Genomic DNA, 20,806 nt, shown 5'->3' with positions numbered 1-20,806 from the left:
TGCATTCAACTAATTCATATCACCCTTCTCGAATCTCCTGAGTTTTCCTTTGAACGCTGTCCTACTCTCAACCCTGCCACACTTATCCCTAATTCTTCTGAGCCCCCTTGCAAAGAGGCATTAGAAGACCCGATGCCCCATTTCTGCCACATTTCCTCAACCCCTTTAAATAACCCTGACTTTACTTGGTATATTCATGGCAGCTCCTCTACGACATCAGAAGGAAAAAATGTAGCTGGATTTACAATTGTCCCTGACACCGAAATTATTGAATCCCAACCTCTCCCCTCAGGAACTTCTTCCCAAAAGGTAGAATTTATTGCACTAACTAGAGCCCTTATCCTTGCAGTTAACAAGAGAGCAAATATATACACGGACTCTACATATGCTTTCCACATAATACACACACATGCTGCCATTTGGAAGGAATGAGGGCTCCTATCTACTAAAGGCTCTCCCATAACTAACACCCCACTTATACTCCAACTTTTAAAAGCAGCTAACATGCCAACTGAAGTAGGCATCATACATTGCTGAGGTCACCAGGTGGCCTCAGACTCCATTTCACAGGGCAATGATGCCGCAGACAGAGAAGCAAAACAAGCCTCACTCCCATCACCAGCTCAGCAGCTTATACTAATCCCCAGCATAAAGCCCGTCTAGTCAAGGCTGTGGTTTTTCCAGTGGTCATGTATGGATGTGAGAGTTGGACCATAAAGAAAGCTGAGCACCGAAGAAGTGATGCTTTTGAACTGTGGTGTTGGAGAAGACTCTTGAGAGTCCCTTGGACTGCAAGGAGATTCAACCAGTCCATCCTAAGGGAAATCAGTCTTGACTATTCATTGGAAGGACTGATGCTGAAGCTGAAGATCCAATACTTTGGCCACCTGATGAGAAGAGCTGACTCACTGAAAAAGACCCTGATGCTGGGAAAGACTGAAGGCAGGAGGAGAAGGGGATGACAGAGGATGAGATGGTTGGATGGCATCACTGACTCAATGGACATGAGTTTGAGTAAACTCCGGGAGTTGGTGATGGACAGGGAAGCCTGGTGTGCTGCAGTCCATGGGGTCACAAAGAGTTAGACTCGACTGAGTGACTGAACTGAATTGAACTGAACATAAAGCCCCTTTACCTCCCTGAAAACAAACAAACAAACAAACAAACAAACAAACAAACATGATTATTACAAGAGGGAGCACAACCACAAGGAGATTGGTTACAAAAACAGGGCTGCTATGTCCTTCCCCAATCTCAGGCCACACAGATTCTTATAGACATTCATCAGGCCCTACACATAGGCACCAAACCTCTGTATCATCTAAGACCTCTTATCACCTATCCTAACCTTCTTTCACTCCTACAATAAGTCACTCACTCAAGCATTATCTGCTCCTCAGTCTCACTGCAGGGAGCCCTAAAGCCAATTCTCTCATTCCCAACACATCAGGCTCGAGGACATATCCCAGGAGAGGACTGGCAAATTGACTTCACTCACATGCCTCCAACAAGAAAAATAAAACACATGCTTGCCCTAGTAGACACTTTTTCAGGGTGGATTGAGGCTTTTCCCATGAGATCAGAAACTGCCTCAGAGGTAGCACAGTTTCTCATAGGAGAAATCATCCCTATCTTTGGCCTCCCACTCTATCTCCAATCCGATAATGGGCCAGCTTTTCCTTATAGACCCCAATCCTCGGGAAAAATAGAAAAGGCAAATCCTATTCTCAAAATGCACCTAACTAAACTCTCTCTAGAACTACAAAGACCACGGATTGAACTCCTTCCCATGACTTGGGCTCACATTAGGGCTACTCCACGGACCCCATATTTCCTCAGTCCTTTTGAGTTCATGTATGGATGCCCCTCTTCTCTTAGGTCAGTTCCTTACTGTGAGCCCCTTGCTGGGAGATTATTTTCCCACCCTTAACCTTATTAGACAGCTCATGAGAGAACATGCAGATCGCTCTCTCCCAAAGCCTCATCAAACGAATTCAGCGGACTTAACACTCATACCTGAGATCGAGGTATACCTGCTTAAAACCTTACACCATAAGGATCTGCAACTTCAATGGACTGGTCCATTTGAGGTCATTCTAACCACACCAACAGCTGCTAAACTAGCAGGTCATTCCTCTTGGTTTCATATCTCTAGATTCAAGTGGGCCCCAGGATACTCTCCATCTCTGCCAAGAAACATTCCCCGCTCAGACGCTGCTTGCTACACCAGCACTGCTCTGGGACCCACTAGGCTTTGACTGGATTGAATTCCAGAAGAAACAGAACAGCCAAAGCCAAATATCAGTAAGTAAAACAAAAACAGATGTATTGGTTACTAATTGGACTGGGATTTCCCCTACTTTCCCTATTCAGAGTAGGAATTTACTCTGTGTCTCCCCCCGAGTGGACTATCATTCAAAAGCTTTATCTCTGTTTTGTCTGCTTCTCTATGATTCTTGCTTTTTGTGGGCATGGCCCTCCTCTTACGGTGATCAACCTAGATGAATTCGTTATTCACTTTCCTTCACTTAGTAACACAAGCCCTCACTGTTCCTGGAAACACCACTGTTACTGATCTCCCTTTCCTCCTTGATTTTAAAACTGATCTTTGGCTCCAGGGAGGTTTCATAGAGTACACACCAACCCAAATTGATTTCTACACCTGAATTCTTATTTTTACCATTTTCTCCCCGTTAGACGTGAGACATCACATCATGATTTTACTCTTACTCCCTCTTGTTTTACAGTTCAAACTTCACACCTCACTGACAGCCTAGAAGAAACAGCTAACAGCCTTGTCACTATCCAAAACCAGCTAGATTCCCTGGCAGCTGTGATCCTCCAAGCAGAAGAGGATTAGACCTCCTCACAGCAGAAAAAGGAGGCCTATGCCTATTTCTGGAGGAAGCCTGCTGTTTCTATGCCAATAAATCAGGAGTTGTAAAGGAAGCAACAAGAAGTCTGACAAACAGGGCCTTGAGAATACATCAACACCTCAGTAATTCATGGGAATACTGGTTAAGCAATTGGAATTGGATGCCCTGGGTCCTACCTTTTCTAGGCCCTCTCCTTCTACTTACCCTTATTCTAACTTTCAGCCCATGTTTAATCCATCTTTTTTCAAAATTTCTTCAGGATCGCTTACAAGCATTCACCAATCGAACTATCCACGAGCTACTTTTAACTCAGATTATCAAAAACTTTGACCTCACACAAATCCCCTGGACCTCCATTCCAGCCTTTTCTTACCTTACCCCGTTGATGCCCCTGTCCTGCAGGAAGCAGTTACAGAAGATTGACCTTTGGCACTTCAGTTCAGTTCAGTTTAGTAGCTCAGTCATGTCCGACTCTTTGTGACCCCATGAATCACAGCACGCTAGGCCTCCCTGTACATCACCATCTCCCGGAGTTCACTCAAACTCATGTCCATTGAGTAGGCGATACCATCCAGCCATCTCATCCTCTGTCTCATCCCCTTTTCCTCCTGCCCCCAATCCCTCCCAGCATCAGAGTCTTTTCCAATGAGTCAACTCTTCACATGAGGTGGCCAAAGTACTGGAGTTTCAGCTTTAGCATCATTCCTTCCAAAGAAATCCCAGGGCTGATCTCCTTCAGAATGGACTGGTTGGATCTCCTTGCAGTCCAAGGGAAGAGTCTTCTCCAACACCACAGTTCAAAAGCATCACTTCTTCGGTGCTCAGCTTTCTTTATGATCCAACTCTCACATCCATAAATGACCACAGGAAAAACCATAGCCTTGACTAGATGGACCTTTGTTGGCAAAGTAATATCTCTGCTTTTGAATATGCTTTCTAGGTTGCTCATAACTTTTCTTCCAAGGCATAAGCGTCTTTTAATTTCATGGCTGCAGTCACCATCTGCAGTGATTTTGGAGCCCGAAAAAATAAAGTCTGACACTGTTTCCACTGTTTCCCCATGTATTTGCCATGAAGTTATGGGACCAGATGCCATGATCTTCGTTTTCTGAATGCTGAGCTTTAAGCCAACTTTTTCACTCTCCTCTTTCACTTTCATCAAGAGTTCCTTTAGTTCCTTTAGCTCCTCTTCACTTTCTGCCATAAGGGTGGTGTCATCTGCATATCTGAGGTTATTGATATTTCTCCCAGCAATCTTGATTCCAGCTTGTGCTTCTTCCAGCCCAGCGTTTCTCATGATGTACTCTGCATATAACTTAAATAAACAGGGTGACAATATACAGCCTTGACGTACTCCTTTTCCTATTTGGAACCAGTCTGTTGTTCCATGTCCAGTTCTGACTGTTGCTTCCTGACCTGCATATAGGTTTTTCAAGAGGCAGGTCAGGTGGTCTGGTATTCCCATCTCTTTCAGAATTTTCTACAGTTTATTGTGATCCACACAGTCAAAGGCTTTGGCATAGTCAATAAAGCAGAAATAGATGTTTTTCTGGAACTCTCTTGTTTTTTTGATGATCCAGCAGATGTTTGCAATTTGATCTCTGGTTCCTCTGCCTTTTCTAAAACCAGCTTGAACATCTGGAAGTTCATGGTTCACGTATTGCTGAAGCCCTTATCCTAAATCAAAAAGGCTGGAATGATAGGGCCCACATGGGGCCTTATTGATAAGATGGCTCCTTATGTCGACCTCACAAAAAATAAAATCACAGTGATCTGTGAGACTGACCAAATTGCCCAAATGGCATCCTGTTATCTCACTGGCACCTATCTTCTCAAAGCTGCAAGACCACCAGATTCCAGACCTCCGGCTACATGACCATCCCTTCAGAGAACTTTTAATTGGTGGGGTAAAAGAAGGACTCCATCAGAAAAGGAGGATGCTTGTTCTCCTTAAGAGCCAGTCACCCTCTCTTTTCCTTCTAATAAATTTCCCTTTTCTTGCCTGACTACCCGGCTCACTCTCCTTCTCTGTACTCACCTTACAAGAGGAACTAAAGAGCCTCTTGATTAAAGTAAAAGAGTGTGAAAAAGCTGGCTTAAAACTCAACGTTCAAAAAATGAAGATCATGGCATCCGGTCCCATCACTTCATGGAAAACAGATGGGAAAACAATGTAAACCGTGACAGACTTAATTTTCTTGGGCTCCAAAATCACTGCAGAGGGTGACTGCAGCCATGAAATTAAAAGACGCTTACTCCTTGGAAGAAAAGCTATGACCAACCTAGATAGCATATTAAAAAGCAGACGTCACTTTGCCAACAAAGGCCCATCTAGTCAAAGCTATGGCTTTTCCAGTAGTCATGTATGGATGTGAGAGATGAATCATAAAGAAAGCTGAGCACCCAAGGACTGATGCCTTTGAACTGTGGTGTTGGAGAAGACCCTTGAGAGGCTCTTGGACTGCAAGGAAATCCAACCAGTCCATCCTAAAAGAAATCAGTCCTGAATATGCATTGGAAGGACTGATACTAAAACTCCCAATACTTTGGCCACCTAATGGAAAGAACTGACTCATTGGAAAAGACTCTGATGCTGGCAAAGACTGAAGGCAGGAGGAGAAGGGGATGACAGAGGATGAGATGGTTGGATGGCATCACTGACTCAATGGACATGAGTCTGAGCAAGTTCCAAGAGTTGGTGATGAACAGGGAAGCCGACATGCTGAGGTCCATGAGGTTGCAAAGAATCAGACACAACTGAGCGACTGAACTAAACTGAACAGAAGGATGCAATATTTTTATGGAATTCACTTTATTGAAATATTACCACATTGTGAGGTTTTTGTTGGTTTCGGATATGAATTGCTTGTGGGTATCTTGGTTTGCAAATATTTCTTTGCATTCTGGGTTGCCTTTTTCATTCCTGAAGGATTCCTTTTTTGGACACCTGCTTTGAAATTGAAGTTAGGTTGCATTTTCCTGATTTTGGCTTATTTCCCATTGATCTAGGAGATGGATTCCAAAAGACCTTGCAATGAAGTCATCCAAACCCCAAAAGACCTCGTAGTTTATATCCTCACGTATCCTGCCTATGTTTTCCTTAAGACTTTCATAGAAGCCCTCCTGACCTTTAGATGTTTGTGATTTGGAGCTCATTTTGTGTATGGTGTTAGAGTGTTCTAACCTCATTCTCACTTTGTTTTAAGAAGCCTCCTGCCATCCTTCATAGTGTCTCTCACCAGTATCTATCGCCAGCCTCAGGCCCCCTTTCTCCATGCCTTCTCCATCAGCTGCTGTTTGCCAAGTTTCTGACAATGGCCATACTGAGTGCTGTGAGGCCATTCCTTCCTGTGGTTTTGATTTGCATTTCTCATATTTAGCGAAATTGACCTTTTTTCTTGTGCTTTCTTTTCAAGGGTGAATTCATGTTATCTTTTCTGATGACCACCCACAGGACATTTGTTGAGATTAGCTGTTTTTGCCTCTGGCTGGGCAATGGGGAATCCCAGAGGGCTGCCTCCCCCAAGCTCCAGCAAGAGTAGGTAACCATCTCATCCTCTGTTGTCCCCCTCCTCCTCCTGCCTTCAATCTTTCCCAGCATCAGGGTCTTTTTCAATGAATCAGTTCTTCGAATCAGGTGGCCAACGTATTGGAATTTCAGCTTCAGCATCAGTCTTTCCAGTGAATGTTCAGGACTGATTTCCTTTAGGATGGACTGGTTGGATCTCCTTCCAGTTGAAGGGACTCTGAAGAGTCTTCTCCTACACCACAGTTCAAAAGCATCAATCTTTTGCACTCAGCTTTCTCTATGGTCCAACTCTCACATCTGTACGTGACTACTAGAAAAACCATAGCTTTGACTAGATGGACCTTTGTTGGCAAAATGATGTCTCTGCTTTTTAATATGCTATCTATGTTGGTCATCGCTTTTCTTCCAAGGAGCAAGCATCTTTTAAAATAGATGTCTTTTAAAATAGACATATAAAATACGGGAAAAATCTTGAGACTCTTGAGCCCCTGGAGGGGCGCTGGCCGACTAAACCTCAGGCTTAATAACATTCCACGGTTTACAAGACAAAACAAACAGCAATAACATGAAACCAGAGCTGCAATTTGCTCACAGATTGATGAAGTTATTAGTTTGCATCCTGGGATTAATAGCAGGAACCCCGAACTTCAATCTTTGACCTCTTACCCAGAGACTGGACTTACTGCCTGGGACCTGTTCCTAACTGGGACTCCAGATGCGCTGTGACAGGGGACTTCCTGACACTGTTTGCGTCTGGATGTTGGTCAAAACCCAATTTGATGATGTATCCTCTGCTGTTTTTATTTCTCTTTTCTTTTAATATTAGTATATTGAAAGTCAGCTAGATAATTCTGTAATAAATATTGGTATTATCTATTTGTATAGAACAAGTGGCTTATTTTGTTAACAAATCCTTTGAACCTGAAACGAAAGGGAAAACTTTCAGTCAAAGACTAGCCTCCCCCTGCCCCACCGCGGGGATGTTGTTTGTATTTTTGATGGAGGTGGGTATCTTTGTCTGCCAATATTTTTCCTATTCTGAGGGTTGTCTTTGTCTTTCCCTTAGGGTTTCCTTTGCTGTGCAAATGCTGTTGTGATTAATTAGGTCCTGGTTTCTTATTTCTGGCTTATTTTCTGTTATTCTAAGAAGTACTTGTAAAAAGTACTTGATGCAATTGCTGGCAAAGTGTGTCCTTCTGGCAAAGTGTGTATTCCTCGGGAATTTCCTAGGATCTGTGCTTACGCTTGGAACCTTACATTACTTGGAGTTTCTTCTGGCACATGGTGTTAGCAAGTCTTCCCACCTCACCCTGTTTTTCTTGGTTTGAGGAGCCTCCACACTGTCATCTGTTGTGGCTCTTACCTAGTTCCATCCTCAGCCTCAGTGGAGGTGAGTTCACTCTTGTCCACACCCTCTCCACAACTTACTGTCTGTGGAGCTTTTGACAATCGCCATTCTGACTGGTGTGAGGTGATACCTCGTGGTGCTTTGGATTTCCATTTCTCGAACACTTAGTGACGTTGACAGCTTTTCATGCGACTTGTTTAGAATGGTGTGATTGAAACTTACCTGTTGAAATTGGTTCTTAAGGTCTGCTCAAGTTGGACTTCCTTTTTGCCGACCAGCCCTAGGACACTTTGTGAGGGGAAGTGTTTCTCACAGGCTGCCCTCCCTGCAGGCCTTGTGAACATGGAGTGCCCATCTGCGCACCTTTGCAAGTGGTTTTATGGCAGAAAACCAGAAGGCGACCACTTGTCTTCAGGCCTCAGGCTGATTTTTTTTTCCTGCTGTACTTTCATTGTTATTGTGTATTGGAGTAGAGCTAATTTGTGTTGTCCTGTTTGTTCCAGGTGTACAAGAACTTGATTCAGTTCCACTTAAACATTCATCTGTTCTCTTTCGGGTTCTCTTTTCCTATGAGGTGATTGCACTGTGTTCCCTAGCCTTTCCTGCGGCATTCAGTGGGTCACTTTGGCTTCTCCATTTGATATCTATTAAAGTGTAGAAGTTCATTCCAATCTCTTAATTGCTTTCTCTGCCCTCACATTTTCTTTTTGAGAATTGTAAGTTGGTTTTGTAAGTTTGTGAGACTGTTTTTCCTGTGTAAATGAGTTCCTTCGTATGAATTTTTAGATTCCACCAGGCAGGGTTATCTTATGTTATTTTCCTCTCTGACTCATTTCCCTTAGTATTCCAGTCTCTGGGGCCATCCATGCTGTGGCCACTGGTATTATTCTGTACTATTTCATGACTCAGCAGGATTCTGGTGGCGAAGTGTACCTCTTAGACTTCAGTTTCTGTTTTTAGACAATTTGTTTGATTCTGATGGCTAGGCTCTTGTAAATCATGCTGCCCTGAAAACAGGAGTGCATGTGTCATCTCGAATTCTGATTTTCTCTGGATCTAAGCTCAGGAGTGGGAGAGTAGGATAGCCTGATCAGAAGTGTCGACTAAAATTTATAGTCACAACCTGGAAGGAGAGAGTTTTTTTTTTTTTTTTTGGTGGGAATGTTGAGGACTCTGAGCCCAGGGGATGGCATCTAAATAGCTCTGAGAAACTGTTGCAAGGAGGCAGGAGGGGAAGTCAGGCTACAAGCAAATTTGCAACAAAGGCAACAGGCACTCTGGATATCAAAGATAAGGTATGAAATTGAGGACTTTAGCATTCTGTGTATGGGAAGATGTAAGCCTCTGGGTTCCCTGAATTCATATGCATCTCAGCTATCTGGGCTGAATCCTGTTTCCTTGTTCATCTTGCTTCTTGCATCATTCCCCAGCTCCTCAGCAATCACCTTGAGGGGTGGCAGCGTCTGCAGGATTGCTGTTTTGGGAGTCTTCATTCACATTTAGAGGTCAGAAATCTCTGATGGCTGTGACATTTCTTGTTTATTAATAAGGCAGGAGGTATTTTCATTTCACAGGAGGTTCTCCTATACTTAGTTTTTTTTTTTTTTTTTTTAAAGAAATCCCTATGCTGCTTTTCTTATTTCCTGTACCCATTAACATCAGAATGAAGAGAGAAGGAGGATTCCTTTTTCTCTGAGTCCTCTGTGGGACTTAGTTTGAGTAGATCTTTTTGATACTGGTCTTCCTGAGCAATATGAGGTGATTCTTTGTGGTGGGTTTGATTGGCCTTATTTTAGGAGGTAGTCATGTGGAGTATATTTCCAAGTGCTTTTGGACTTTACACAGTGTGAGTACAATGTACCTCTTGAACTTGGGCCCTGCTTTGAATTCTTTTTTTTTTTTTTATGATTTTCCCAGGGGCATTACTTGAAGGGCAGGTGCCATTTACAGCCTCTCAGGCCTTTTGAATAAAATTAGGCTTCTCTGGTTAGCTCAGTCAGTGAAGAATCTGCCTCCTACGCAGGAGATCTGGGTTGGATCCCTGAGTCGGGAATTTCCCCTGGAGAAGGAAATGGCAACCCACTACAGTATTCTTGTCTGGAAAATCCCATGGTCAGAGGAGCTTGGCAGGGTAGAGTCCATGGGGTCACAAAGAGCTGGACACTTCAGAGCAACGAAACCACTACAGGCCTCCTGAATAGTAAGACTCCTCGAGAACTGGTTTTAAAGTTGTTTTACTGGAGGCAGCCACAAGGTGGCAGCAGTTCTTCATGCTCAACTCGCTCCTTGGACAAGCAGAGCCTCTGGGAAAATCCCGTGCATGGATTGTCAATTACAGTGGAATACTTTGGCCACCAGATGCGAAGAACAGACTCATTGGAAAAGACCCTGATGCGGGGAAGGATTGAAGACAGGAGGAGAAGGGGATGACAGAGGATGAGATGCTTGGATGGCCTCGATGTCCGACTCGACGGACATGAGTTTGAGTAAGCTCCGGGAGTTGGTGATGGACAGGGAAGCCAGGCGTGCTGCACGCAGTCCAAGGGGCTGCAAAGAGCCGGACACGACTGAGCGACTGAACTGAACTGTGCCAGGGGAACACCAAACACCCAAAGGTTTGTGTTCCATTACTTCTTCCCCTTACCCTCGATCCACAGGACTCGTCCTAACTCCTCTCCCCTGGGTTGGGAAGATCCCCTGGAGAAGGAAATGGCAACCCACTCCAGTCTTCTTGCCTGGGAAACCCGCTGACGGAGCAGCCTGTTGGACTGCGGTCCACGGGATCACAAAGAGTTGAACATGGCAGAGCACACATGCACCATGAGGAACCCAAACCTGGTGTGGTAACACATAGAACTCAGATAATTAAAAGTCACAATATCTGTGAGTTCCTAATACCCAGCCTAGTGCGTTTTAAATGCAGAGAAATTGCTTCTATTTCTCACGCAGCAACTCAGGGGAACTCACTGAAAGGTTTTGCTGCCCACACCAAGGGGCAGTTCAGATGCTCACCCTGGTGTGTAAATAAATAAAGCTCAGGTGAATCCACGTAAAATGCTATAGTGTAGAGGTATTACGTTTTATTATTTACTTTGTGGTTCCAGTAACTATTTGCTCCAGGAAAAACATAAACAATTCTGAACAATGAACATTGGGTTTCTGATTAGCTATAACTGATGAAATTCACGGTTTCTCTGATGGCTCCTTGTGGCTTCTGAAGTGAGTGAATTGTGAGCATACAAAGAACAACTTTGACCCACATCCTAGTAAACAGGCAAAGCTAGTGAAAAGGATAAAGAAGAAGAAAAAAAGCAAAAACAAAAACAGACCATTGCAGGTCCTGGAAATTGGCCAGTCCTTCTCCAGTCCCCAGCATCATGTTAAAGAGCACAATTAAAAGGCAAGTTTAAGGGTTCCATCTCTTATCTGTCTCCTTGGGAAATAAATCTCTCCTGTGAAAGGTACACTCTGGTAGCTGAGGCCTGAGGGTGGAGGGCTGCAGGCCCAAACATCAAAGTGATTAATCTAACCAAGTTAATGCAGATGATTTTCAGCCCTTGAGTTGGATATTTCGAGTATGTCATCTATCTCCTGCATGGTATAATGCTGGCTGTCCTTAGTAAATGTCTCTATTTGATCATGGTCAACTTCAACAGGTCAACCCGAGTGTGGAACATCATCCAGTGAGAAATCTCCAGCATAAAACTTCACAAACCCCTTTGGACACAATGAAACAATGTGGGCTCAGGGGACTCCTGGAGCCTAAAAAACTGGAAGAGGCAGGAAGGACCCTTGACTGGAGCCTCTGAAGGGAGCGCAGCACTGGGACACCCTGACCCCAGACGGCTGGTCTCCAGCCTGAGAGGGGACAGCTTCTGTTGTTCAGAGCCTCCGTGTGTGGTCATTTGTCACCGCTGCCCCAGGAAGCTCATGCAGCTGGTGGGAAGCTCCCTGCTCTGATCTAAAGCCTCCCTCCCATTAGGGGCAGGCCCCTGCACCTATGCTGTTTGCACTAACCATGAGGTTCATGCTGAGCCTGGCTCCTCTTCTGAGCACTGGCATTTTGGAGGGGGAGGGCAGACACCACCACATGACCAGCCCCCAGCCGGGTGCCAAGTCTCCAGTGAGCTTCTCTGGGGAGCTGGGGTGGGGGTGACTGTCAGGGCTCTGCCCTGGGAGAAGAGACACCCCAGACACCCTCGAGGGGGGAGATGCATGATGGGTGAGTGACCAGCTCAGGGCCCCTCCCACCGGTGCCTCCCCACTGTGCTCTGAGGCCCCTCTCAGCTGTGAGCACCCCAGCCAATGCTGAGCCCTGGAACCTCCCAGCAGGTCCGGAGATGAGGTGGCCGTGCAGACCCCACCCCTTCTCCTTGTCACTCCAGGAACCCTGCAGACCCTGGCATGTCTGGTAGGTGGGACACCCCTTCTTGCCACTCCAGGAGTGGTTCTGGAGCTGATCTGTGAGTGGTTCTGTGGTTGCAGGCTGAGCCCCTGTTGCTGCGCCCGCCCCCCCCCCCCCCACCCTCCACCTTCCCTGCACAACCATGTAGAGCAAGCTGTCTACTCTGTTGGCTGAATGCCCCCTTCCACTCAGTATTCTCCAGAAAGGATCGGGGGTCCTGTAGCAGCACCTGAAACCTTCTTTAATAGGGGTGTCCTTGTTCACAACCCTTTAACCTTGTTCACATCTTTAGCAGGATGTAACAAAAGTCTTTAAGGTAAAGGGTCTAGAGAGAAGAGAGGAAGCTACAAACAAAACCAGATGGAACCAGCTACGACCACAATGGCGGTGAATCTGACTTCCAACAGACCCCGAATCTCACTGTGTGTTGCTTTTAGTGTATTATTGATGTAGGAGATAGATGGGCTCCAGATTAGACATTTATATCTGGCCTCCTGTTTGCATTTCATGAGACACTAAGATATGGGCTTCAGGCTGGATGCTTACAACTGTTAGCATTTCTGAGAGAAGAGATAGGTAGACTTCAATCTAGGTATTTATAATCAGCCTCCTGTTTGCCCTCTGAAATGGAAATAACAGAGAGTAAATAGCTAGTGTTTGTCTCTTGTAAACACCTTAAGAAATAGTCATGGCAAAGACAAAAAGGGGGAAAAAGCCTGTATGAGTAAAGGATTAGGGGATCTCTGCCCCAACCCCACTCTTCTGGGACAAGGGAGACACCTCGCATGCACAGAAAGTTATCTTGTGGGTCAGAACTCAAGCGATAATGCCAGGCCATAATGAGTCTTGATCCTCCCAGAAGCCTTCACTCTGAGATCCATCTTGGCTGAGGGGTGAGTGTGCACCCAGGGGAGGGCCCCAGGATAGGTCAGGTGTGGGAAAAGAAACCAGATAATTGGGCTGAAGGAAGACAAAGACCCGGAAGAACCGCCCCATATAAATGACTTAATTGCCTCTTTACTGCGCTCCCCTCACTGGGGGTGAGGGGAGACACCCACACCCTTTCTCTGCCTTGCTTCTATATTAACAAACCATTTCTCCATGTACTCTCCCACGTGTTGTTATGGTTTGTGTCTAATAATAGACTTTATATCTGCATTTACAGTTTCTGCCTCCATGGTGAAAGCATTTTTTACTGGGGGTGCAGATCAAGGGAAAATTGGCTTCTAGCCTCTTAGCCCTTGCTGGTCTGGTGGCTAGGATTCCTGGTTCTCATTCAGGCTTCCCAGGTTCAATTCCTAGGTGGGGAATTAAGATCTCTTCACGGCATTGCTTGCTGCTAACTCGATCATTATATTAAGTGACATAGCAATCGTTGACCATGACCCAACACAAAGAACCAAAAAACGGTAAAAAAGGAAGTGGCACCCCACTAATTTGGAAAAACTCTGCCTTTCTCCTAAATGTACCTGCCCCTCCTCCCTTTGTCTTTACTGTTTAAAATCAAACCACTCTCTCCAGGTGGGTGAGAAGTTGAGCTGTGAACTTTGTTCCCACTTCTGCATTCTTCGGCCTCTGAAGAAAGCCTGTGCTGTGTTGGTCTCAGCTTTGGTTTCATAATTTCCTGCTTGAACCCGAATGGGAAAAGGGCACCGTCCTTGTTGAGGCAGAGAGCCTCAGCCAAGCTAGGGCCTGAGCAGGGTCCACAGGTCTAACTTGGTAACGATCTGTAAGGGGACGGTGGTGTCTGTGGGGTGGGTGGGGGCCTGGACACCACCTGACAGTCTGGCTCAGTGACACTGGCTGCCGGGAGTCCAGTCAGGAGGGACCCAGAAGCAGCATTTGGAACCAGATCAGATGTGTCTTTTCACGGGCTGTGGGTGTACTGGGTATTAGGACTTTGCATGTAGAAAACAAAGCTGCTAGAACTCATGTGTGTTGTGGACTTGAAACCTACGTGCAATAGGGCAAGAGCTCCTACTGGACCCTGGGTTGGAAACTTCTGCACAGGTGATGGTCACAGTAGTGCTTCCTTGCCAAGTCCTCCAGAGCTCCCTGGTGGGCACAGCTGGACCCACACCCCACAGGCTTCCCGACCCAGAACATGCAGGGCTAATGTTGGCAGGGCCTGGGGACGAGAGCAGTCCTTCCACCAACCACCAAAACTGAGCCCATGCCAGGCTCTGCTGCAAGTCTGCTCGCGTTTGCTCTCTGGACCCTGAAGACAGACCTGCAGGAAACAGGGGCTGTGAGTCCCAAATGGATGGTGTTCTGTGGAATTTCCATGAGACCCCTTTCTGCCCTGTTCTGAGCAAATGACTAGTCAGTCCATGCTACCATCACCCCACAAGCAGGCTGAGAGGCTGAGGCTTCGAGAAGCCAAGTGACCCACCCAGAAGGACAGATGTGCAGCCGTGGAGTGGGATCTGTGCCCACCACCCTCCCAGGGTGACTGCCCATTCACAGCACGTTACATCTGCCCCCTTCAACCCCTCCTGGGGCAGCTCCCAGAGCCTCCTCTTAGGGGGCCTCATCCACCTTCTTTCACCGGGGCTCTTGTCTCACAGTCCTGTTTCTGGACCATCTGTTAGGCTGGTCACTCTGAAGCGGATTCAGTCTCATGTCACCAGAGCCACTTTCTTGGATCACACGCACCACCTGCTCATCCACTCCCAGCTCAGGCCAGAAAGGCCCCCTCGGGCCCTGAGGCCCATGGCTCTGCCTCGGGCGCTCAATCCCCTTTGGCCTGGTCCTTCCCTCACGTGTCCCCTGCAGGGTCACCAGGAGCTCCCCCTGACTGCGGCAGGCTGTCTGCTTTGTTCTGGGGAGGCCTCCGTGGTGTCAGATGCAAGAAACAAGATACCTGTGCTCTCCGACCCCCGCCCTGCAGCACAGCGGCCAGCTCCTGCCTCCTGACCTCCTCACTCTGGATGGGCCCCCGGTGGGCTCAGGGGCCCCATTGTGTGTCCTGGTTCTCATCTCATCCCAGTGCTGCCCATGGGGGAGTTGCTAGGCTACTCTGTGCCTGCTGCACAGAGAGGGTCCTCATTCACACACCCCTCCCAGAGCACAGGGTTCTGGTGGGCAGGCTCCTCCAAGGGTATGGGGCTCACCTGGGCAGGTGTCCCACAGGGCTCAGCAGCCAGGAACCAGGTGCAGAGCCCTCGTTGCAGAGCACCCCCAGTCCACCTGTTGTTCAGGTCTGACGCTTAACCCCTCAGAGCAGAACCTGAACTACAAACAGCTGCTCCCGAACAGGTCAGTGGCCCTGGGCTTCACAATGCAGCCTCCTTCCACCTATTCTTCCAGAGATTTCCACTGCACCCAGGCACTGGGGCTCTGTCTCCACACATCACCCCTCCTCTCCCTGACATCTGGGTTCTTCTCATTAGGAGAGGTTCTTCTTGAAATTACCTCCCACTTGAGGGTCAGATAAAATTAGAAAACAAGCCAGAGCTCCAGCCCCATGTCCATCCTGACCCTCAGGACCCATCTGTTCCTTGCACCTGGCGGGCACAGCAAAGCCCATTTTCTGCAACTGTGAGGCCCTGGTGGGGGAGGGTTGGCTGACCTGACCCAGCCAGCCAGCCTTTCCCAGGTGTGTCTGGGTTGAGGTCTCTGTAAGCGAGTGTAAGAGTGCCTGCCACTGTACTCTACACATACTCTGTTGGATGTGTGGAGCTGGGCTGGCAAGAAGGCCTTGCGGGTTGCTGTTTGTGATCAGGTCTTTTCTAGACCAGGTAAGGAATCAGCATGTCACCCATACCTGCCTTTGGATGTCTTCCCAGGCGGGGATGAGGAAGCAATAAGGAAGAGGTGTGTTACCCGTACCTGCTGTTGGACGTCTCCCTGGGCGGGGGCAGGGTAAGGAAGCAAGAGAAAAGACAGTGAGAGCCAGGACTGGGGAGGTAACCCAGGTAGGGAAACGGAAATCTTCCAGAAGAGCCTCCCTGGGTCAGGACCATCCCACCTGGGCTGCACCAGTCCACTTGGCAAGCATGCTGTCACTCAGGTGGCTCCAAGCCTTTTCCTCCAGCCTGTGAGGTCTTTGCTCATATTCAGGTGTTTTACGTGACCTGCCTCTTGAGAAATCTGTATGCAGGTCAGGAAGCAACAGTTAGAACTGGACATGGAACAACAGACTGGTTCCAAATAGGAAAAGGAGTACGTCAAGGCTGTATATTGTCACCCTGCTTATTTAACTTCTATGCAGAGTACATCATGAGAAACGCTGGACTGGAAGAAACACAAGCTGGAATCAAGATTGCCAGGAGAAATATCAAGAACCTCAGATATGCAGATAACACCACCCTTATGGCAGAAAGTGAAGAGAAGCTAAAAAGCTTCTTGATGAAAGTGAAAGAGGAGAGTGAAAAAGTTGGCTTAAAGCTCAACATTCAGAAAATGAAGATCATGGCATCTGGTCCCATCACTTCACGGGAAATAGATGGGGAAACAGTAGAAACAGTGTCAGACTTTATTTTTTGGGGCTCCAAAATCACTGCAGATGGTGACTGCAGCCATGATATTAAAAGATGCTTACTTCTTGGAAGAAAAGTTATGACCAACCTAGATAGTATATTCAAAAGCAGAGACATTACTTTGCCGACTAAGGTCTGTCTAGTCAAGGCTATGGTTTTTCCAGTGGTCATGTATGGATGTGAGAGTTGAACTGCAAAGAAGGCTGAGGGCTGAAGAATTGATGCTTTTGAACTGTGGTGTTGGAGAAGACTCTTGAGGGTCCCTTGGACTACAAGGAGATCAACCAGTCCATTCTGAAGGAGATCAGCCCTGGGATTTCTTTGGAAGGAATGATGCTAAAGCTGAAGCTCCAGTACTTTGGCCACCTCATGGGAAGAGTTGACTCATTGGAAAAGACTCTGATGCTGGGAGGGATTGGGGGCAGGAGGAGAAGGGGACAACCGACGATGAGATGGCTGGATGGCATCACGGACTCGATAGACGTGAGTCTGAGTGAACTCCGGGAGATGGTGATGGACAGGAAGTCCTGGCGTGCTGCGGTTCATGGGGTCGCAAAGAGTCGGTCATGACTGAGTGATTGAACTGAACTGAACTGAACTGAACTGGGAAGAGTGGATGAGGTTCAGGATCAGCTAGCCTGGGGCTCAGCCGAAGGTTACTGAGAGATGCCTCTGTGTGGTCCCCTAACTTCCCACTGAGGATGCTCCTTGGGGGAGGGTGGTGGAGGGAGTGGAGTAAGGGGGTGGAGACAGAGGAAGGGCTGCTGGCTGCATGTATGTCCCCACCCCTGACCATCTTCAGAATTGATCATTGTAGCAAGTATCTTAATTGGGTTTTCCCCTGTGTAACTGGTGGGTTCTCAATTAGCAATGTGAACAGTGACATTAAATGTTCTCAGGACTAAGACACTACACCATGTGTACAGGTGTAAGAACCTGAGGAGGCATGTGCCGCCAGTACCCTAGGGATGGGCTTCAGACTTGACCCCTTAACATTCTGGGGTCCAGCCACTGTGTTAGCATTTCTGAGGGCCCAGTGCTGACTCCAAGGGTTCTGTAATCCAGCCTCCATCTGTCTTTAGCGAGATCCACATTTCTAGGACCCTACAGAACAGGGTCTGTGGGACTTCTCTGTGGCTTCTCTAACAAATGACCACAAGTTGTGTGGTTTAAAACAACAGTTCATCCTCCCCTAGTCCTGCAGACCAGATTTCTGAGATCAAGGTGGTACAACCCTCCAGGGGCTCCAGGATGGGGTCCTTCCTGCTTTTTCCAGTTTCTGGGGCTCCATCATTCCCTGGGCTTGTGCCCCCCTCCCATCTCAGCCTTCATCTTCATGTGGCTTGTCCTCTGTGTCTCCCTTCTTTTGTCTCTTACAAGGAAACTGCTAATTGATTGAGGGCCACCCACACCCAAGACGAGCTCACCTCAACATCTTTAAAAGCATCTGCAAAGACCCTTTCCCCAGATATGTCTTGTTCACATGTTCTGGGGGAACATATCTTTTGAGGCCACTGTTCAATCCATTGAAAGTGAAGATCACTCAGTTGTGCTCAACTGTTTGTGACCCCATGGACTATAGCCTGCCAAACTCCTCTGTCCATGGAATTCTCCAGGCCAGAATACTGGAGTGGGTAGGCATTCTATCCTCCAGGGGATCTTCCTGACCCAGGGATCAAGCCCAGGTCTTCTGCATTACAGGCAGATTTTTACCATCTCAGCCACCAGAGAAGCCCATTGTCTGTGTATAAAATCATGCTCATTTTAGGAGAGTACCAAGGTCCCATATAGACTGGCACAGACAGCAGCCATGTGAGTGGGGGTCTGGAGAGATTGAGGACCGTGGAAAGGATCAAGGCCTGGCTTCATCAGAAAGTGAGCCCTTCCACCATGGGGCCCATGAGAACAGTCACTCCATCCTACCCATGGAAAGTGGCCCATGGTCAGGTTCAGAAGTGTCTACCTTGAAAAACTCGCTCTTCAGGATGTCATCAATACCATGGTTTAAGCAGTAACCACAGGATTAGGGGTAGAGGAGAATTAGTGTGGAGACTGGCCATGAGCTCTGGAGGAGGTGCTGATAGTCACTGGGGCACAAGGAAGTGGGAGCCTGGGAGGCCCCTGTGTTACTGAACTACGCTTGGGTCCACATGCCTGAGTTCAATAAAGCCAGTCTACTGAGGCCAGGTTGTGGTGAAGGAAAGTGAAGCGATAATTATAAAAGTACCGATACAAAGAGGACAGGCAGCTTGTGCTCTAAACCCTCAACTCCCTGAAGGGTTTCGGGAAAGCAGTTATACTGAAGAGGAAACATTAAAATTTTACATAACCTCCTGCTCATTGTACCTCTGTAACTCAGCTTGTTCCTTGCAAAGTCTGGATCATGTAGGTCACGTAGTCTTAGAAAGTGGGGACTTACGATACTAGGAACTGGAGCTTATCTCACTCGCTCTTGTCCTGCTCTTTGCAATCACCCAGCCCCTGCACACCTGCTTAATCATGCCTGTCCTTGTAAAGGTCGGGCATCCCCCCCCACATCTTGACCACTGTCCCCTTAGTTTAAACCAGCCTATTACCAGCTAGTGTTGTCCACTATAGCCTGTCTATAAAAACTCTGTAACCCCTTTGTTGGGGCTCAGAGCTTGGAGGGTTAACTCCTCTGGGCCCGCCGGCATAATAAACCTGAGTTTTCCAACTCTGCGAGTGTGGTGCTTGGTTTCTTGATTACTGGTTTCTGCAACAGTACAGGCCATGTGAGGGAGGGGGTCACAGAGTATGTGATCCACTGGTGATACATGGTTCTCTGGTTGGTGAGGTAACAGGAGGCTAGCCTCACAAATTCCCAGGCACTGGAAGCTCTGGGGGTTATGTGTTCATGCTCATCAAGTAGTTTAACTTTTTCCATTCAGTGGGGGTTTTAGCATCTGTGAAACAACTCAGGGGGTGTGCATCAGATACCATTATCTCCATACCTCAGAGAGGAGCTACAGCAGAGGGTCTGGGATGGGGTCTGTCCTGGGAAGGCCCCATAGGCTCCTGCTCAGTTACACCAGGTGTCTGGGGTCTGCAGCCAGGGAAGGTGGGGTTGCCTCCTGGGCATGGGGAGCAGCAGGATTGCAGTCCTCCAAGGGTCCTGTTAACCCCCAGGGTGAGATGGGGAGGCAGTGGATGGACAGATGTATCTGGCTGAGGAGAGGTGTCCAGGCCAGAAATGTCACTGGAATCATCTCCAAGAGGAAGAGGAAAGGCCAGAAGGGGGCACAGTCAACACCATGCAGGTGATGGTGGTCTTTTGGAAGCAACTCAGAGCTGGAAGGACTGTCCCTCAGGAGCTCAGCTTCATTCTCTTGTTTCTTTGTAAAACACAGTGTCCAAGTTTGAGAGACCATCAGGAGACTTCTGAGTCCAATGCTGTGTGGCTTCATCAAAGGGGCTCAGGCCCTGCCTACACCCCCACTGGGGATGAAGCCCATCAGGGCACTGGGGTCCACAAACTTCAGGGAACCCTCTGCCCTCAGGAATGGTCTCCCTTCTTCCAACCAGCTGCTGGTCAGAGGCCCACCTTCTCCCATCCTGATTCCACCGCCAGAGCCCGAGGAGTAGTCCAGTGTGTAGGTGAACCACTCAGTCTTCATGTTCCTATTGCTGGACATTTTGGTGGACTTTTTGTCTTGGCCACTGTAAATACGCTTCCTTGAAAACAGGGTGCACATGTCATTTCAGATTGTGATGTTCTCCAGATCTGAGCCCAGAAGTGGGGTTTCTGAAACCCATGGCCCCTCTGTTTACTTTTTAAAGGAAACTTCCATGCTGTTTTCCATTGTGGCTGCACCCTGTGCCTCCCCACTCAGAGTGTAGGAGGATTTCATTTTCCCTACATCCATTTATTCTTTGGAGATCCCTGATGATGGCTGTTCTGACCAGTGGAAGGGGATCCCTCAGTGTAGATTTCATTAGCATGGATTTAATAATGAGTGGGTCTTCCCTGGTGTGGCTCAGCATTAAAGAATCTGCCTGCAATGTAGGAGATGTGAGAGACTCAGGCTTGATACCTGAGTCGGGAAGATCCCCTGGAGAAGGAAATGGCAAACCACTCCAGTATTCTTTTCTGGAAAATTCCATGGACAGAGGAGACTAGCAGGCTACAGTCCATGGGGTTTGCAGAGT

The sequence above is a fragment of the Ovis aries genome, chromosome 9 (assembly GCF_016772045.2).
Source record: "Ovis aries strain OAR_USU_Benz2616 breed Rambouillet chromosome 9, ARS-UI_Ramb_v3.0, whole genome shotgun sequence".
Classification (NCBI taxonomy): domain Eukaryota; kingdom Metazoa; phylum Chordata; class Mammalia; order Artiodactyla; family Bovidae; genus Ovis; species Ovis aries.
This window is presented reverse-complemented; position numbering follows the sequence as displayed.